Source organism: Cephus cinctus, unplaced genomic scaffold (assembly GCF_000341935.2).
Source record: "Cephus cinctus unplaced genomic scaffold, Ccin1 Ccin1_scaffold0709, whole genome shotgun sequence".
In the NCBI taxonomy this organism is placed as follows: domain Eukaryota; kingdom Metazoa; phylum Arthropoda; class Insecta; order Hymenoptera; family Cephidae; genus Cephus; species Cephus cinctus.
In genome coordinates, this window is record NW_014333329.1 from 928,795 (window position 1) to 944,735 (window position 15,941).

General features: G+C 42.8%; 1 protein-coding gene and 1 long non-coding RNA gene across 2 annotated transcripts in view; one reads left to right on the plus strand and one right to left on the minus strand.

The window, feature by feature from the left end:
• The window catches only part of LOC107270231 (homeobox protein abdominal-B), a 67,565-nt gene that overhangs the window by 27,967 nt on the left and 23,657 nt on the right, over window positions 1–15,941 (plus strand). The window lies entirely within an intron of this gene.
• LOC112494716 lies at window positions 10,234–15,690 on the minus strand. Its single transcript, XR_003060461.1, has 5 exons — window positions 15,508–15,690; window positions 15,109–15,367; window positions 14,432–14,827; window positions 13,586–13,818; window positions 10,234–10,310 (listed from the first exon to the last, which is right to left on the minus strand). It is a non-coding gene; the product is annotated as an uncharacterized LOC112494716 (long non-coding RNA).

A 15,941-nucleotide genomic window follows, 5' to 3' on the forward strand; every position in this document is an offset into this window, starting at 1 on the left:
TAGCGGAAAAGAAACGTAGCAGTAAAGGCAGCCAACGCAACCATCGGCGTATTACGTACACTATATTTATGTACATACGTATACGTATATATATATATATATATATATATAGCGGAAAAGAAACGTAGCAGTAAAGGGTACCACCCTACTGCAAAGCCACTGGGTAGTTTCTTCATCGATCTGCAAAGAGGATTGGCAACCAGGACGTTCACTTCTTCTCGTACGCTATTATATAAGGCGTGCAGGATGTTTCTCAGGTATACCAAAGGACAGCCAGCTACCATTATATGTATACCTTCTTCGGAGGGCCATGTCGATTAGAAGATGGACGTGACATTTAAAATATGCCAGAATGTGCCAGATAACTCGTTACTCCTCTCGTACGAGGTGCCGGACTCGTATTATTTACGACCTCGGGGGTTGGGGGTCTGTGAAACTTTAAAGCTACTACGTCTGGCGTCTGGATTCGTTGCTCTATGCCTCCCCGAGCTTCTCTCGTTATCAGTCAAGCACTCGAGGACGGACGAGACGAATGCCTGCACCGAGTAAGGTATCATTTTTTTTTTTTTTTTTTTTTTTTTTTTTTTTTTTTTTTTTTTTTTTTTTTTTTTTTTTTTTTTTTTTTCATCTGGTTCAACCACAAATTTTTTGTTTCCTTTACGCATAAGATACATCCGTTGAAGATAATTTAGACTGCCTTATCATTTTTCTGGGAAGCGTTTGAAATATATAGATATATAATAATGTTTCACAGTTTTAACGTATTTTCCAATAGGGTATTATATGGCGTCTACGCCGGGGATTATGTGTATACCTATACGTGAAGATAAAAAAAAAAACTTTTGTAATTGCGATCGGTGCACCATGCTGGATTAAACGTGCGTTTACGATCAAGCGATGGGATTATTAGGGCAATAAGTTAGTCCCGTCCGTGTACCAACTATCGCTTGTACCAAGTTCCTGCAGCGTGCGGCTGGGCTCATCAGGGATTTCTCGTAAAAATAAATTCAGAGGAGAGCCCGGACCGAAGCAGCATGAGGTAGATTATGGCGGTTCGTATTTGGGCGTGAACGGCGAACGCTACTCCCATGTGCGAGGGTTGTCTCGCGTTGAGAACGGCTTGAAGTTTTAGATATGGGTGGGTACTACGGTGCTAAGGGGGTGAATAGCTATCCGTGTACATAGAGGGTATGAAATGATAATATATGAGATTGTTTATTCAGCCCGTAAATCAACTGTCAGTTTGGCAACAATCTATGGGTACTTTTGAGAAAACTGATCCTCCAGTTTCCCGTCGGCCGACCCCATTCATTTTCCATGGCGCGCTGCTCTACGACTGTGCTTCTCATGGGTAGACTCTCCCTAATCCCCATGACGTACGAACGCAACCCCCGTTGTAAAATGTTCTCTTGAAAAAAAAAAAGAAAAAAAACAGAATACCGCATCCCTCGTGTAACATCGCATAGATCTTGCCGGGGAACAGGTGATCCTGGTTCATGGGTAGGATCAACGCGTTCGCCATAAAGAATTACTGGTTGAGGAGAGTGGCGTAGAATCCAGCGTTTCTTTTTTAAAATTTGTCCAAGCACCGTACGAAGTTATTGACTGTATATATCTTATAGCACGTACATTCTACGGTACAGCCGTTTCACGTATCCCGTTGTATGCCCAATTTTCCGATTTTACGAGCGTTTCGGACCGAAGCTATCCTCGTTGCCGCGGTAGGTCGATCACGAATTCCTAGCGATTTCCCGTGACTAAGGAAACCGCAAGTAAGTAAGGGTTTCACTGTGTTTCTGAAAGACCGGTTACAGTAAGTGTATATACCTATATGCCTCGAAGACGCTTGAGAAAAGAAGCGAAGATGGTAAAGGAGGGTTGGCTAAAACCGGGCGCATTAAACGTTTCCGAGAGACAAGTGCTCAATCAATGGCGGGCCTTTGTCTCGCTGAGAGGCAGCCTTAAAAAACCAATAGGCACGGAAATAAAAGTGTCTAGTGACTCAATCAGCGAGAAACGAACTCAGCGTCGACCGTGAGCCGATATAACCATAGGTACCCCAAGATGAAGGACCGCGAAACAAGGAGCCAAGGAATCGTGTAACATGCCGGGAATCGGCTTCCAGTCCAGATGGAAAGAGAGGAGAGAGCGGAATAACAGGGACAGCAACATCATCAAGAGCTTCGTGACTAGAAGAATCGAGCCCGAGATGATCTGTCATCGATGCGGCCGGCATTTTACAAAGTATAGGCCGAGCATAGCCGCAGGTGCAATACGGAAGGCAGTCCGCAGGTAGATACAGTGGGCGCCTGATTGGCCTGTTCCAGCCAGGTTCCATCCTACGTGGTGCCGAAGTACGACGCGGCGAAAGAGGCGGCCGCCACGACGTAACGCGTCGCTCGCACTTGCCTTGCCTTGCCGTCCTGTTCTCTGCAATGGCTCGACTGCCTGGCTGGTTGCCTGCCTGCCTGCCTGCCTGCCTGCCTGCCTGCCTGCCTGACTGACTGCTTGGCAGCCTTGCTTCCCTGTCCGCCTCCTGCCCGCTCGCCTGCTCGCTTCCCTGCCGTGGTATAGTTCGAACATAGTAATTCCTCGCGGCCGGCACCTACCACGAGCGCCGTAGCACATCGGGTCGCTGCCAAGCTTTGGCAGCGAGCGCGACCCACGAGTATATTTCTGTTCCGTTCTCCTTCGTGCCGTGTTCCTTCTCGGAGCTCAGGCTCGATCCCAGTCAGCTACGTTCCTTCTAGCCCTCGGTAGTGTCGCTCGGTGGTGCCTTGCTTCCCGGCTGTGCTTTCGCCGGTGAACACTTCGTTCGAGCTTTACGTATCGTCGGACTGTTCCTTTGACTTTAATTCTTTTGTTTGGCCCACTTTCCTACCGTTTCCGGAGCTATGCGCATGGGAAGTGGATCGAGGGACACGTTGACAGCATACAGGAAGAGTTCTACTCATCGCAGTGCCCATGTCAGCCGACTTGTTCTTGTTTGACCGTGCTATCGACAGTGACACCGGTCGTCTTTGGCTGTTTCAGCATCTGAAAAGGTCAAAGGCATGGACTAGCCGATTCGGGCTCGACTACCCTTCGAAGGGATTAGGGAAGCACCCCCTCCCGGCGAACAGCCACCCCCGCGACGAACGACGCCGCGGTCCTCCGCACACGCAGCGCCCTCTGCGCCGCCATTACAGCCGCAAGGTGAGTTTGGTACATGTGACTTTTTTTTTATTTTCAAATTTTTTTTATTTTCTTCGTACCTCCATCTTCTTTGTACTAGCGAACATAAAGTTGTTCTCTTTGTTGGTTTAAAATTTGGATTTCAAAAATCGTTCACGAGATACGAAAAGAAGAAAAGACTAATCGCTCCTTTCGGTTGTTTATACAATACCGTGTACGTCAGTCTTGTCTACGTCTTATCTCGTGGTAAAATTTACGTCACGAGTAATCCGTTCTTAGTCATGAAAAACCTATGTCAAATTTGATAGATTTCTATCTTAGTATTTTCACCGTCTGCAAATTATACATATTGATCCTACGATCGAATTGGCGGGACTTTTCGCTAATCTAGATATTGTAATTCGAAACAAGGCCGATGGGGCCGGACTCATTAGTCCATTAAGAGGGGCAACGGCGGGCCCTCGGTGCAGGAACTATCAATGCATTCGGTCGGTTCGGAGCACGTTTTACGATCAGCCCATAGCAGTGCATGTTCAGTATTATTTTGCTCTGCCTTTACGAATGCCTTGTATTTTCTTTTTCACCCGAGATCCGATCGTCCCTCGCCCTTAAATTTCCTCGCCATGGCATTCCGTTGTATATGCAAGCATATACATACTTGTTATATACATATAAGCTAAACCCGTACCTCAGAGCATATAAAGTGTATAAAATAACGCCGCTATCTGAATTAACCGTCGCTGATTACACGCATGAATACCAGCGGCCAGTCGACAAGGAGAAACGTGTGGGTTGCTTGTGTCGCGTCTCCGAACAAAATGGTCGCGTGCGTTAACACACGTTACACATGTGTGCCAGCACACTGTCACGGGGAATCGCCGCGCGAGGGGATAAAGACGCAAAAGTGGCTAACCGGCCAGACTGAATAAAATTGAGAATTTATGGAATACCGAGTGGGTCCAAGGGAACTGAGAGACTCGTAACGAGCCTGTCGGGGTCCATGGCGACTTCGTATCCACCCCGATGAATTTCAATAAGATGTGGGAAAAGAGATGTCTTCGATATAGGATACTGGGGCTTCGTTCGATGACAAGATCACGGATGGTTTTTACCTTCCCATAAAATATGCTTCTATGTGCTTGACTCGCGTTGATCTGTCGTAATTTTTCATCTGGGACAAACTTTGCTCACTTTGACTCCATTTTCAAGTAGTTCTTCAAAATTGCATTTGGCCTTTCCGTGATTTCAGATTTTTCAGCCATTTTGAATTTCAGTTCCAAAAAAAAATCTTGTATATCAATACGCTAGACTATAGCGATAGTAGACAGTTCACCGATGACTATCCATGCGATTCGGTAACTAACAGTATCCGAACTGGAACATATTTGATGCGAATAGCTCGTAAATGTTGGCGTTTGTGCTTTTCCTCTAAGACGTAACAATTTCCTCAGAGATATCAATGTGATCGGCATTATCAGTTCACGAGCCAGTAGCGCAATAAGATAAAGACGTTTGCGCTCGAGGCACGCGGCCGCCTATCGTTATTTCCCTGATACCTTCCGTTACCTGTACGTTCCTACAATCGACATACGACGGCAGCCGCTTTACTTTTGTACCGAGAGTCAAGATTTTGCCGTAACCTCTTCGTCGCGAGCGATTAAACAGATTATAGAGAAGGGTAGTGGAAATGAGAGAAAAAATTTGTTGCTGGGTAATAAATCTGGTCCCGTAGCAGAAACTCGTATGGCATGGTTGGCAATTATTATTTGTCGTAAAGCGCGCGCGATTTTTACGCTTTCCTCCACTGTACGGCAGTCTATATAAGTACACAGGACAACAACGTCAATCGAAGTCACGACGTCATAACTGTACGAAAAATCCAAGACTGACATTTCGATGGCGTCGTTCGTAAAGTAGCCAATCGATCTGTACAGTGACTATTTTCCAATCGCGATCCACGCCCGTATGTAGAACCATGCGTATTCAAATCATTCCATATCGCGACGATCGGTCGTTGATAGGTAAGCTGGAATTTCCTGAAACGTCCAAAATTCCATGGTCTACCATAGTCAGCATAGCATTAGGCAACATTCCATTCGAATTCCAATCGTATACTCGATAGTTGACGATCCACAACGATCTAACGTTCAAGTCCAATCTGAGTAGTAATTTTTTTTTTTTTTTTTTTTTTTTTTTTTTTTTTTTTTTTTTTTTTTCTAGAATAAATCTATCCAATGTCCCATATCGGTAATTGATCGTCTGTCGCACGATGTAACCGAAGAACCTGCCGTAAATGAAAATAATAAATAGTGAAAACTTGTAACTGGCCCTCGAATGATCTTACGCTTGGGTTGGGAATTCGGAACCGGGACATGGAAACTTCACGAAGAATATGGCTGCCGTCGGCGTATCGCTGAGGCTCTGGCGCGTATTCCCCACTTTTAGTTTCAGGCCGGTTCCCGTTTCCCACTCTGCTCAACGCATTTCTACCGCTGCCATGTTACTGCACGGATACGTATACGTATTACCACTCCTTCCACCTATCGAGAGGATCCCTACTCTTACTGAATGGCGACTCGCGCTCGGCTCTGCTCGGCGACTCCGACTTGCACGGAGCACGAACAGGTCCAGCGTAACCTAACCTGACTTTGAGTTCGTCAAACCTTCTCCCGACTAACGCGACGAGCGCCACTTGCCTCGAATGCACCGCGTGCCGCCATGTTACCTTGGCTCTTGATGTTTCTTTAGGTTTTACTTACCCGCGTTTATAACGCATTGACAGACATCGGGATCCTCGTGTATTTGAAAATCGAGATTAATTTGGTAAATAGCTATTTATGCAATTGTTTAAATTTCCCGCCTTTTTCGGAAAATCTTTCTTAGGCCATTATGCCGATAAAATGGGAATCGATGATATAATTAATTGATAATGTTATCGACGTTGCCGTAATCACTCGAATTTGTCGTTAGGTGTATTTATTAAAAATTAAAATATCGCGTGCATAGAATAAATATTTTTTATTCTTTTACAATCGTTACCAGCATCTCTGCCGGTCCATGGTATAGGGTTGAGAGTAAGTGTAATTTTCATATCAAACAATCGACGCTAACGCAATATAAGCGAGGTCGACCTTTTTGACTTGACTGTAGTTCAGAGTAGGAAAGGAACTGTTGCAAATATATATATATATATATATACATATATGTGTATATATGAAATGCGTGGTCCTGCAATGTATAGCACGAGTTGATATATCGCATGCATGATTACTGCATACGGTGCACACATGCTCTGGGAATGGAGATGGAGTCGAAGATCGAGACGTTGTTGCCTATGCATACTGAAGCGAGCGGGTATACCAGTCAGCCATTTTGAATTCCTTTAGTTTCTGCAGCGTGCCTCCGACAGGCACTGCGCCTCGGATACGCGCTCCTTTTATTAACATTTTTTTCTTTCTCTTATTTTTGGTATGTCAAAAACCCGAAGCCCACGGCAATATTGTTGATAGTTGATGTTGCAGCTGCGTTTCGTCTCACAATTCCATGCCACTGCAGAACCAGCCTGACGGCAGATTCTTCGACGTTTTACAGTTTGCAGTTTCCATTTCTCTCCTGGACCGTAAGACGTATTTATTTGCGTATAACGTTCTCCACTTGTATGCTACATCTTTTGTGGGGCTCTTTGTCGTCTCTTTGTTTCCTCTTAGAACTGCTTTACCACTGTCCTGACAGAGTGATCTTTAGGGCTTGGGTTTTGTTACCGGAACGATATACGAAATTGCTCGGAAAAGTTACAATATGTGTATAATTTGTATTTTTAGTGTTTTTCATTTCTGACATTTCGTTTATTTTATTTATTTAGATCAATCCGTTATGGAACTATTTAATGGTCGCTCTTTTTTTTTTTTGGGTAACCTTGGCAAGCTTTATGGTGACCATACTGTTGCAGGTTGGTCTGGTTATGGGTTTTAAAAAAAATGGTTCGGTCCATTGACCTTAGGATATAAAAATTCCACTTAAACTTCAGCTTACCTGTGACGTGTCGTAGCTTTTCAATTTTTTGAATTTATTCCTCGATGTATGACATCGTTGCAGTTTTACTTTTTTTTTTATTTTATTTTTTTAAATTTTCTCTCGCTTATCTTTTTTGTGTATCATTATTATTAATATCATTATCGATATTATTATTTCACAATAATTGCAGTTACCAGCAGGTTAGGCGGCAATGAAAAATATTTTCTTTAGTTTTCTTTAAATATTCTATAGGAAATGCAAGTACTGAATATAGTTTAATTCATGACTTACTGGTTATCTCGAACTTTCGAGAACAATGCCTTCGTATTTTTTAAACTTATTTTCATTCTTATACGTAATTGCGTAATTGCACAGATATATATTTGAAAGTCAATGCGCCTCCTGTGGTCTTCGTAATTTCAATTCTTCCATCGCACTGCTATACGCATTAGGTGCTGCACGTAGCATAAAGACACGCGTATATGTTCATTAGCGAAAAGAATGATTAAGAGAAAATTTATCGAGCGTGCATCCACATTAGCATACCTGCATCGTTGTAGTTTATAATTCCATTGGACTCACCGCTAACAAATGGCTCCATCAAAGGTGCCTTTGGGTATATTCATACACTGCGCCAACTTACCGCCGGTTCTTTAATGGCTGCGCACAGTGAATTTCCATTTCCACGTATAGGATATTTTTGGAAATGGCATTTCCTCGTTATGCCAAGTGGCAAAAAAGTCCTTCCGGTCTGGAAAAGGTTCGGAGGTGTCAAAGCTGCGCGACTAAATTAAACCAGCTTTTTATTGTACATTGCTTACTATTTTAAGCGAAACCTGTAAGTTTATTTCTAAGCTGGCCGATCCGATTCAAAATATTCTCTGTCCACAAGGGACGCCAATGGCGCGTCTGCAACCTGCACCGATTATTTGTACTACAAAAATAGATTCGTATATCAACTTCCTAGGCGCGTTGTCTGCCTAATATATATTCGTATCGGATGATTTATGTCATATCTATAGAGATTATACATGTGCGATTTATTTTAGAGTAAGAACGGATTTTTGTATATTAATTATTATCATGAAGCTGATAATGATTTTTTAGTAGGTTGTACAATCTTTTTTCTGACTTGATTAGAATTAGGTTTAGAAAAGCATTCGCTGTTTGGGAAGTAACGTGTTCGAGGGTATGATGAGATGTAACTATATTAATTTAACGAAAAATCAAGCTATAAAATACGATATAAAATGTATCCTTTTTGTAATAATAAGAAAAAAGTTCGTTTTCTGCGAGTATGCGAAAGTTTTAGCGGCACTTTAATCACAAAGGTAAATAACCGCGTCTGTATTTTCGCGGCCATGTTGGATCGCGTTCCTCGACGACGTTGGCCTATAAAAAAAGTTGGATTCCTTCGTGGCCGTAATTGGGTGGCATCGGGCGGGTAATCGCAGCCGTCGCAATGTCCCGCGTTCCTTTTTTCTTTTCCTTTTTTTTCCTTCTTTTTCGTTCTCGACTCGTCTTCTTCTCCTGGAAGCCATGCTGATTTCGAGAGAGAGAGAGAGAGAGAGAGAGAGAGAGCGCGCACTCGAGACTCGCCGCCACCATGTTTAGCTAATGCAATCTCGACTCTTGAGCTCGACCCTTTGTTTATGCGAGAGGCGCCTCAAATTTATGAGGCCACTCTTCTTTTCTTCTCGGGAAAATAACTTTTCATCTTCGTTGTGGGGTTACTCGCCCTCTTATTTATACACCCCCCTCGCCCCCGCTAGTACCTTGAATCTTTCTGGACACCCCCTTACTACCCGTGGTCCTTATACGTTTTCGTAATAAGCACCGTGAAACTGCCGTGAGATACGTTCCGAATCTTCTTATCTATCCTGGATTCCTTCCTTACCGACGATGGCGTTGGCAGTTTTCACCGTTTCGCGTTAGATGGTGCTAGTGTCGCAACGACAGATTCTCGAATCAGGACCAACGCTTTTTCCCCAAATTCACTCTTTCCGTAGATGGTAACCTTATATAAAAAAGAAATTAAGACATTCGAATGCTTTTGTGCTTCAATCTTGTCGGATTTCAAAAACCGAATCGACTTCTATTTTTGGCTATGTATAATTTTTTATACGTTTCCACGTATATCGGCGTGTCTACCGATCATTGTTATACAGCAAATTCAGTAGCTTACAAAAGTGAGAGCTTGTTCTAAAGTACGAAGTGCACGTGAATTCTTGAAGAAAGTGGAGCATGCTGCTGCTTTTTGTTTATTCTTTATTGCGAACGGGATCTCTATTTTATTGATGTCGCAAAAGGATGAGAAGTACCGGCACTGAGAATTGCCCGTTCGAGCCTGTTGCTGCTGGCTTCCGGTACCGTTGTCTTCCGGCCGTTCGTTCCGATCGAGCAACTTCACCTTCGAGAGACTCGCGACGATTTTTCTTTAATACTAAAAATAGCAAGTTGCGTTTACAGCTTCCTCCGCGAGGCACGAATCCCAGTGTAGGCCGGAAGTCCAGGATGTTAACAGGTTCCCATATTTAATAGTCTATAAAACGACAGATACAGTGCGACACTGTTCGAATTATTTATCAGTCGTCTCATAGAGTCACTCCAAAATTAGTGCTTTCGACAATTTGTAACTCCATAAAGCATGGCCTAGGTTTACTGTGAACACGACTTCCCATAGACACGTGTAGGTCGCTTTCTTTAAAATATATTATGAATAATTAGTGCTACTCATTACTGCGATCCATTAGCTAATGATCGATACTGTTTGTTTCCTCAATGCTAAATTCACACGTTTTTCAACTATTGATCATATATGTATAGGCATTCATTTGGTATAGGTTCAATTCATTCGCGATACTGTACAATTGATATATATCATTTCATTATTATTTATAATTTTTTAGGCAAGTCTGACTACTATTCTAATAGGACATATAAAGCATTAATACGAACCACAGTAACTTAATTTTACTTACCGTAACTTCTTGAATTTTAAACGTTGAATTATAAATTTGCACAAATTTTTGTAAAATTTACACGTGCTAAAATTTATGCTCTTCACACTGTCCAATAGTTCGTATATGTAGATACGAATACTCTTACGTATATGAATGGTCCTGTTGGAAAATTACAGAAATCCTAGTTAATTAAGTCAATTTGGCCCACCACTTAGGCTGTTATAATGCGGGACGGGTGTAGAATTGGAGAGGTTGTGATTAAGGGAGAAGGGATGCTGTACGACGGTAAAGGATCGAGGGTTTGTGCCCAAAATCAGTTCAAACTCAAGAAGAAAAAAGTTATAAATTTATAGATCGAATTTTATGAAATTATCCAAAAAGCTAAGTATTTGTTTACGTACACATCGGTCATGTGTATGGATGATGTGATATAGCAACAATAATGTATGAGCCTTGTGAATTTCTTTCGTCAACGTACAAGTGTAGAACTGTACAAAAAAATAGTGAAGAAATTTTACCTTATTCGGAAAGACATTACCAAATACGATGAAAAAGATCTACCGGTATCTGGAGCACAGTTTATAATACGATCGGTTTTACGAGCCTACTTTATGGTTTTATGAAACTCAACGTCGGTAATACAGTTTGATGATACATGAGTTCTGTGCCTCTGTGCCGCAAATTAGAAGGTCCGCATTCAGGGTCGATATTTATGAGTTTAATTAGCGATCCCAGTCATCTGAAAGCCATTTGGGTACAATAAGAGGCTGTCCAAGTTCGCGTTTCCGGGCGATTAATCGACTATGTGAACTCGACTGTTTGAATTTCGGTCATTGCTCGTTTCATCGTCGTCACTCGCCTGTTACCTAAAACGCCAGAGACATTATCGTCGTCCGACAAGAAACCGGAAGTTCATCGCCGAAAAGTAAAGTACGATAATCCAAATTGTTCAATGGATTCGAAAACTTTTTTCAGTCGAAATTTAAACTGCAAACTTCTTATAGCCACCCCGTCTAGAAACGTCATTGAGAAATTAACGACTGGAGAGACCAGGTGGTTTCGTAAAATAGATTAGAGTATCAATAAGGGGTGACCCAATAAGCATGGTTAAAAACTAATTAGGAGTAACATCCAGTAAAATATTGAACGTAGGACAGACAATTTCCGAGCGAAGATCGCAACCCCTATGTCTGGAGTAGTAGGAAGGTCAGAAAGGGTTGGAAAATTTCCTTGCTATCGCAGCCCCCGCCAGGCAATCTGAATGCGCGCGATTGCCGGAGTAATTTGAAATTGGAAGGTGGTTCGGTGCTGTGGGAGACTAAGGGCAGCTGGTATGGGGTAGCAGAAGGACCAGCAGGGGGTTGGAATATCCTCCTACCAATCTCGAAGAGCGCTCCGTTTCTGCCAAGATATTGCAGATATAGGTGGGATATCTCGCTCTCTCTCGGCATACCTAGTGCTCTCGACGGTGCCATTCATTTTTATACCCCTCGTTTCCATCTCCGTTCCATTTACTTTCTTAAAAAGATTTCATCGCGACTCTCCTTCTATTTTCCGTAACAATGATGCCCACCCCTCCGGAGACCCTCGGCTGCCTTTTCCGAGGCCCCGAGTCGAGACTTACCTTCTTCTTACTTTCCCGGGGGGTCGAGGTGAGGAGAGAGAAAAAAAATGCAAAGTTGCCCTCTCGGCATTATTTATCGCGCCCCCTTTCTCCCCTATCTGACGTAGACTCCCTTACCGCCGAGGCCTCCCGTTCTCCGTGCTCGGTAAGGCACCTTTACTATAGCAAGCACTACCCCTGCCGCGCCATACTCTACCAGTCTACTACCCCATTCTAAGCTATACCCCCAGAGCGCAAACCCTGCTAGCAAGGAGGCTCCACCTCTCGTCTCTTCCTACTTTGCCAACCCCTAACTACCAACCCCTTGCTGCTTGCCAAATCCTCCCTGAGGCTCGGTTTTACGTTGTACGTGCCTGGATACTTTCGCCCTTTTTTTTTCAGGATATCGAAAGGGCTTCGCGTCTTTTCTTCAGATTTTGCCACTTCGCGTATTGGGATCTTATCATTGGGTTTTTTTTTTTTTAAATCTTATTTAACGTAACGCATGCTTTTGTACGTTTCGTTCGCGATCCGTAAATCACGAGAAGACCAATACTCGGAATATGAAAATAATAATGATTGGGAATATTATTGAATAATTTTAATGTCTTAATTTAGTCAATAAAATTCTTTCCCCGAAATTTAAAGACTTTTAATGATACAAGTTACTAGTGTAAAAGAGACATTGACAAATCTTAGACGCAACAACTCAAAAATGTTTGTGCCCGAAAACAGTAAGCAATATAAAAAAAAAAAAGCCTCGAGCCAACGACGTATCGGCGTCCCGAGCGTCTGGCCTGAGTTTCACGAGCCTACAAAGAAAACTGTGTATCACTATGGGAATCGTCTAGAACGTGGGTACCAAAACCACCATAAGGGATGAGTGTCTCAAGACAAGGGATTCGCTGTATCCATCTTCCCCAAGGCACTTTTCACGCCCTCACGGCTGAGTAACGTGTGAGAAACCCAACACGTTAAAGAGAGAGAGACAGAAGAAAGAGCAACAAGAGACCATCCCAACGATAGAAGAAACGCATAGGGCCTGGAAAGCGTAAACATAACTAAGACTATCCGATATAGTAAATGCATCCCTTGTGCCGAAAATAACGATATACATAAATAAATCGAATTGAGCTAAAAGCTCGAAGAAAAATTGAAGTAGACGCCATTTACGGTAACTCTACTTACGAAAACGAACCTCGCTCGAGTCTCTCGTACCTACACAAACCCTCGAGGACTGTATACGTGGGGATAAATATTCATTCTCCTCTCTGTTCAATCTCAATAGGGGGTTGGCTTAGGTACGATAGGTTAGATAAGTGGCCGGACCCATGTTGGTACTTGCAATACGTTTGAGAGCTTGCTGGAAGGCGGCAGACACTCTCATCCGAAAATCGATTAGGTACACTCCGGAGTCTGAAGAGGTTCTCCAGCTAGACTACTATTCCTCCTATGTACTCTTCTTTCATTACATAAGCATACTACATACATATGTATATACTAGTGGGAGGTGGCCATTTACCGATGCTCGCGTATACCTGTATATATCATCACGAGACGTATATATCTGTCCGTCTATATATCCAGTGTAAGGACAGCCTGGCGAAGCAAGCCGAGGAGCATAGAGTTCAGAATTAGAGAAATGGGTAGCGACGAAGGAGGAGATCCTGGCTGCTGTATAAAGTACCGTGGCAGATATATACGTGTGGATAGAGGTGGAACCTCCAGAAGGAATGGAGAGGTGGGATACGGTAGGGACTTGGGGGGTTGGAACTGGCTGCCTCTCATTAAGTTAAATTGTCTCTCAGGATGAGCTTCCTTAATTACTTACCCGTCCCCGCCAACTCCGTTTCTCTCAGGACGCCAGTCACTGCCGCCTTTTACACGTACACGTGTATATGGAACTTCTATATAGCAGACATAGACTGTATATACGTTTTTGTTTATCTATGTACAACCCACAGGAATATTTTATCCTTCGTTCAGATAAACGTAAACGACGATTCTGGCTGCCAGACAGGTAGGTGTACCTTATACAGACTCTCCATTACCCGATTCTGAAACCTATGAAATTATAATAAACTTCTGAACCGTTAAGTCTTCTTTCTTCTTCGTCCTGACCTAATTGGGGCAGTTCTCATTCACGGGGTGGAAATCGAATTTCAGGTGTGTCCAACTATATATATATATATATATATATTTTATCATCACATCCCCTTGGTATCCCATCAGTTGCGCCAACTCTATGTACCATCAGACTGTACCTAGCTACAGTCTGTTGTATATATATATACATACCTATCTGACGCCATACTGAGCCAACCGTATACCTATTCTGCTTCACCGTTCAATTTCGTGGAAACGAGTTTATTCGATCCCGCCAAGTTTAATCTGACTCTCGTCATCTTTTCTTCGGCGCCCCTCGGGCGATTTCGCTCAACTCTTCGTCACGGGTATAGTCCCTTCGATTTTCGTTAAAGTTTAATGTAAGTATCCAAGGTACTGGGTGTTTAGATAGTACTCTAATGGTTGGCACACCCATTTCTTTTTTACCTTAAGTTTCAGGATTAAGACTAAAAGTTGATACGTCGTTGTAGGTTTCATCACAGGTTAGGTAGACTTTGCGTATAGAGTTTTGATCTTTCTTTTTTCTGCTGGGAAAAAATGTCTTACTCACCATCTTGCGTTATGGATATACACGTACTCGCTGTGACGGAGCACGTTAACTTCGTCGTAATGGATCTCTTAGCGCCGCCCTGCCTTTGAATATCCTCTACATTGACGATAGCACCGCCACCTTAGCCCCAGGGTTTCGTCTATTCGAGAACGTCCCGCTGGGCTAGTAAGTACCCCGTATCCATCTCGTGGAATACGTTGGCACTTTGGTCACGAGTCTACAGGGTGTTTCATTAAATGCCATTATTCGCAGTCCCATCTATCTCTCTTTCTTTCTGCTTATCCTCCGCTCTGGCAATGGTGTCTGTATCGGTTTCGCGAAATATACGAAGATCCGTATCTTCTACGTTAAATTCACTTGATTGTTATTTATATTTGACGGTGAACCGAGGAAAAACTAAAAAAAAATGTAACAAAAGTTTTTCAAAATCAAAATTTATCAGCGTCTTTTACATGCTTCTAGAAACTTTGAAGGGATCTCATACTGTAGTCATTGTGGTGAGATATTTTGAGATATTCAAAGCAGAACAGAAGCAGCAAACAGAAAAGATGACAAATAATCACATTGTGACGTATGTATATTTTATATACCTTATAAAATTGCAAAAGGAGTCTGAGGGATCTTGCATCTAAATATGCTAATATGGCCGACACTACGTAATGAGTTTCTCGCAATACCTTTGCCCGGAGGACTGTTATGCATACATATTCAGCCATAAACACAACTCGGATTGCTATATATGACGTTGCGAGATCCGTAAGGTGGTCATCAAATTAATGCGTGTCCATATAATGTAACAATGTCTTTTCATTGGTCCATTAAAGTTTTTAATCTCAAAGATATCGCAGCATCCTTCCACGTCAATTTTCATCTGCAGTATCATGTTTCTTTTTTTTTTTAATCTCTTTCATCCTACGCGCCATCGTACAGCTCCAACTAAAATGCAAAATGCGTACGAAAACAGTAGAAAACGTTTATCGACTCATCTGGTACACGAATATCATATAGATTAATACTGGTGCACAGAATGCGAACGTAGGTTCCGTAATTTCCGTAGGCACCTACCCTATACATACCTCTCTACCCTATATCCGGGCCCGCGTCTATCCCCGTTCCCCGACGTCCATCACATTTTCAATTTCCACCACGTTTCCCGTTTCCGGCTCCCGGCTGCTTCCTTGCTCCGATCATCCTGGACTCCGCGTCGTCCCATTGGTCCTGCCCAGAAGGCACCATGGTCACTTACACCAATGTTCGCCACCACTCGTCCTACAGATATATAAATATTGTATATAACCATTCCATGCGTTGATACCAGTTGGAGAATGCTAGCAGAATATATATTTACCTTTTTTGCAAATACCAACCCCTGTCCAACCATATCAGCAATACCCGAGTGCCTACCATTATATACACGGTAGCCATTCAAAAGACATGGGGGCCAAAAAAAATAAAATCATTGGCAAAGGATACCATTACGTTTCCATTTCTAATATCCAACCCCCCAATG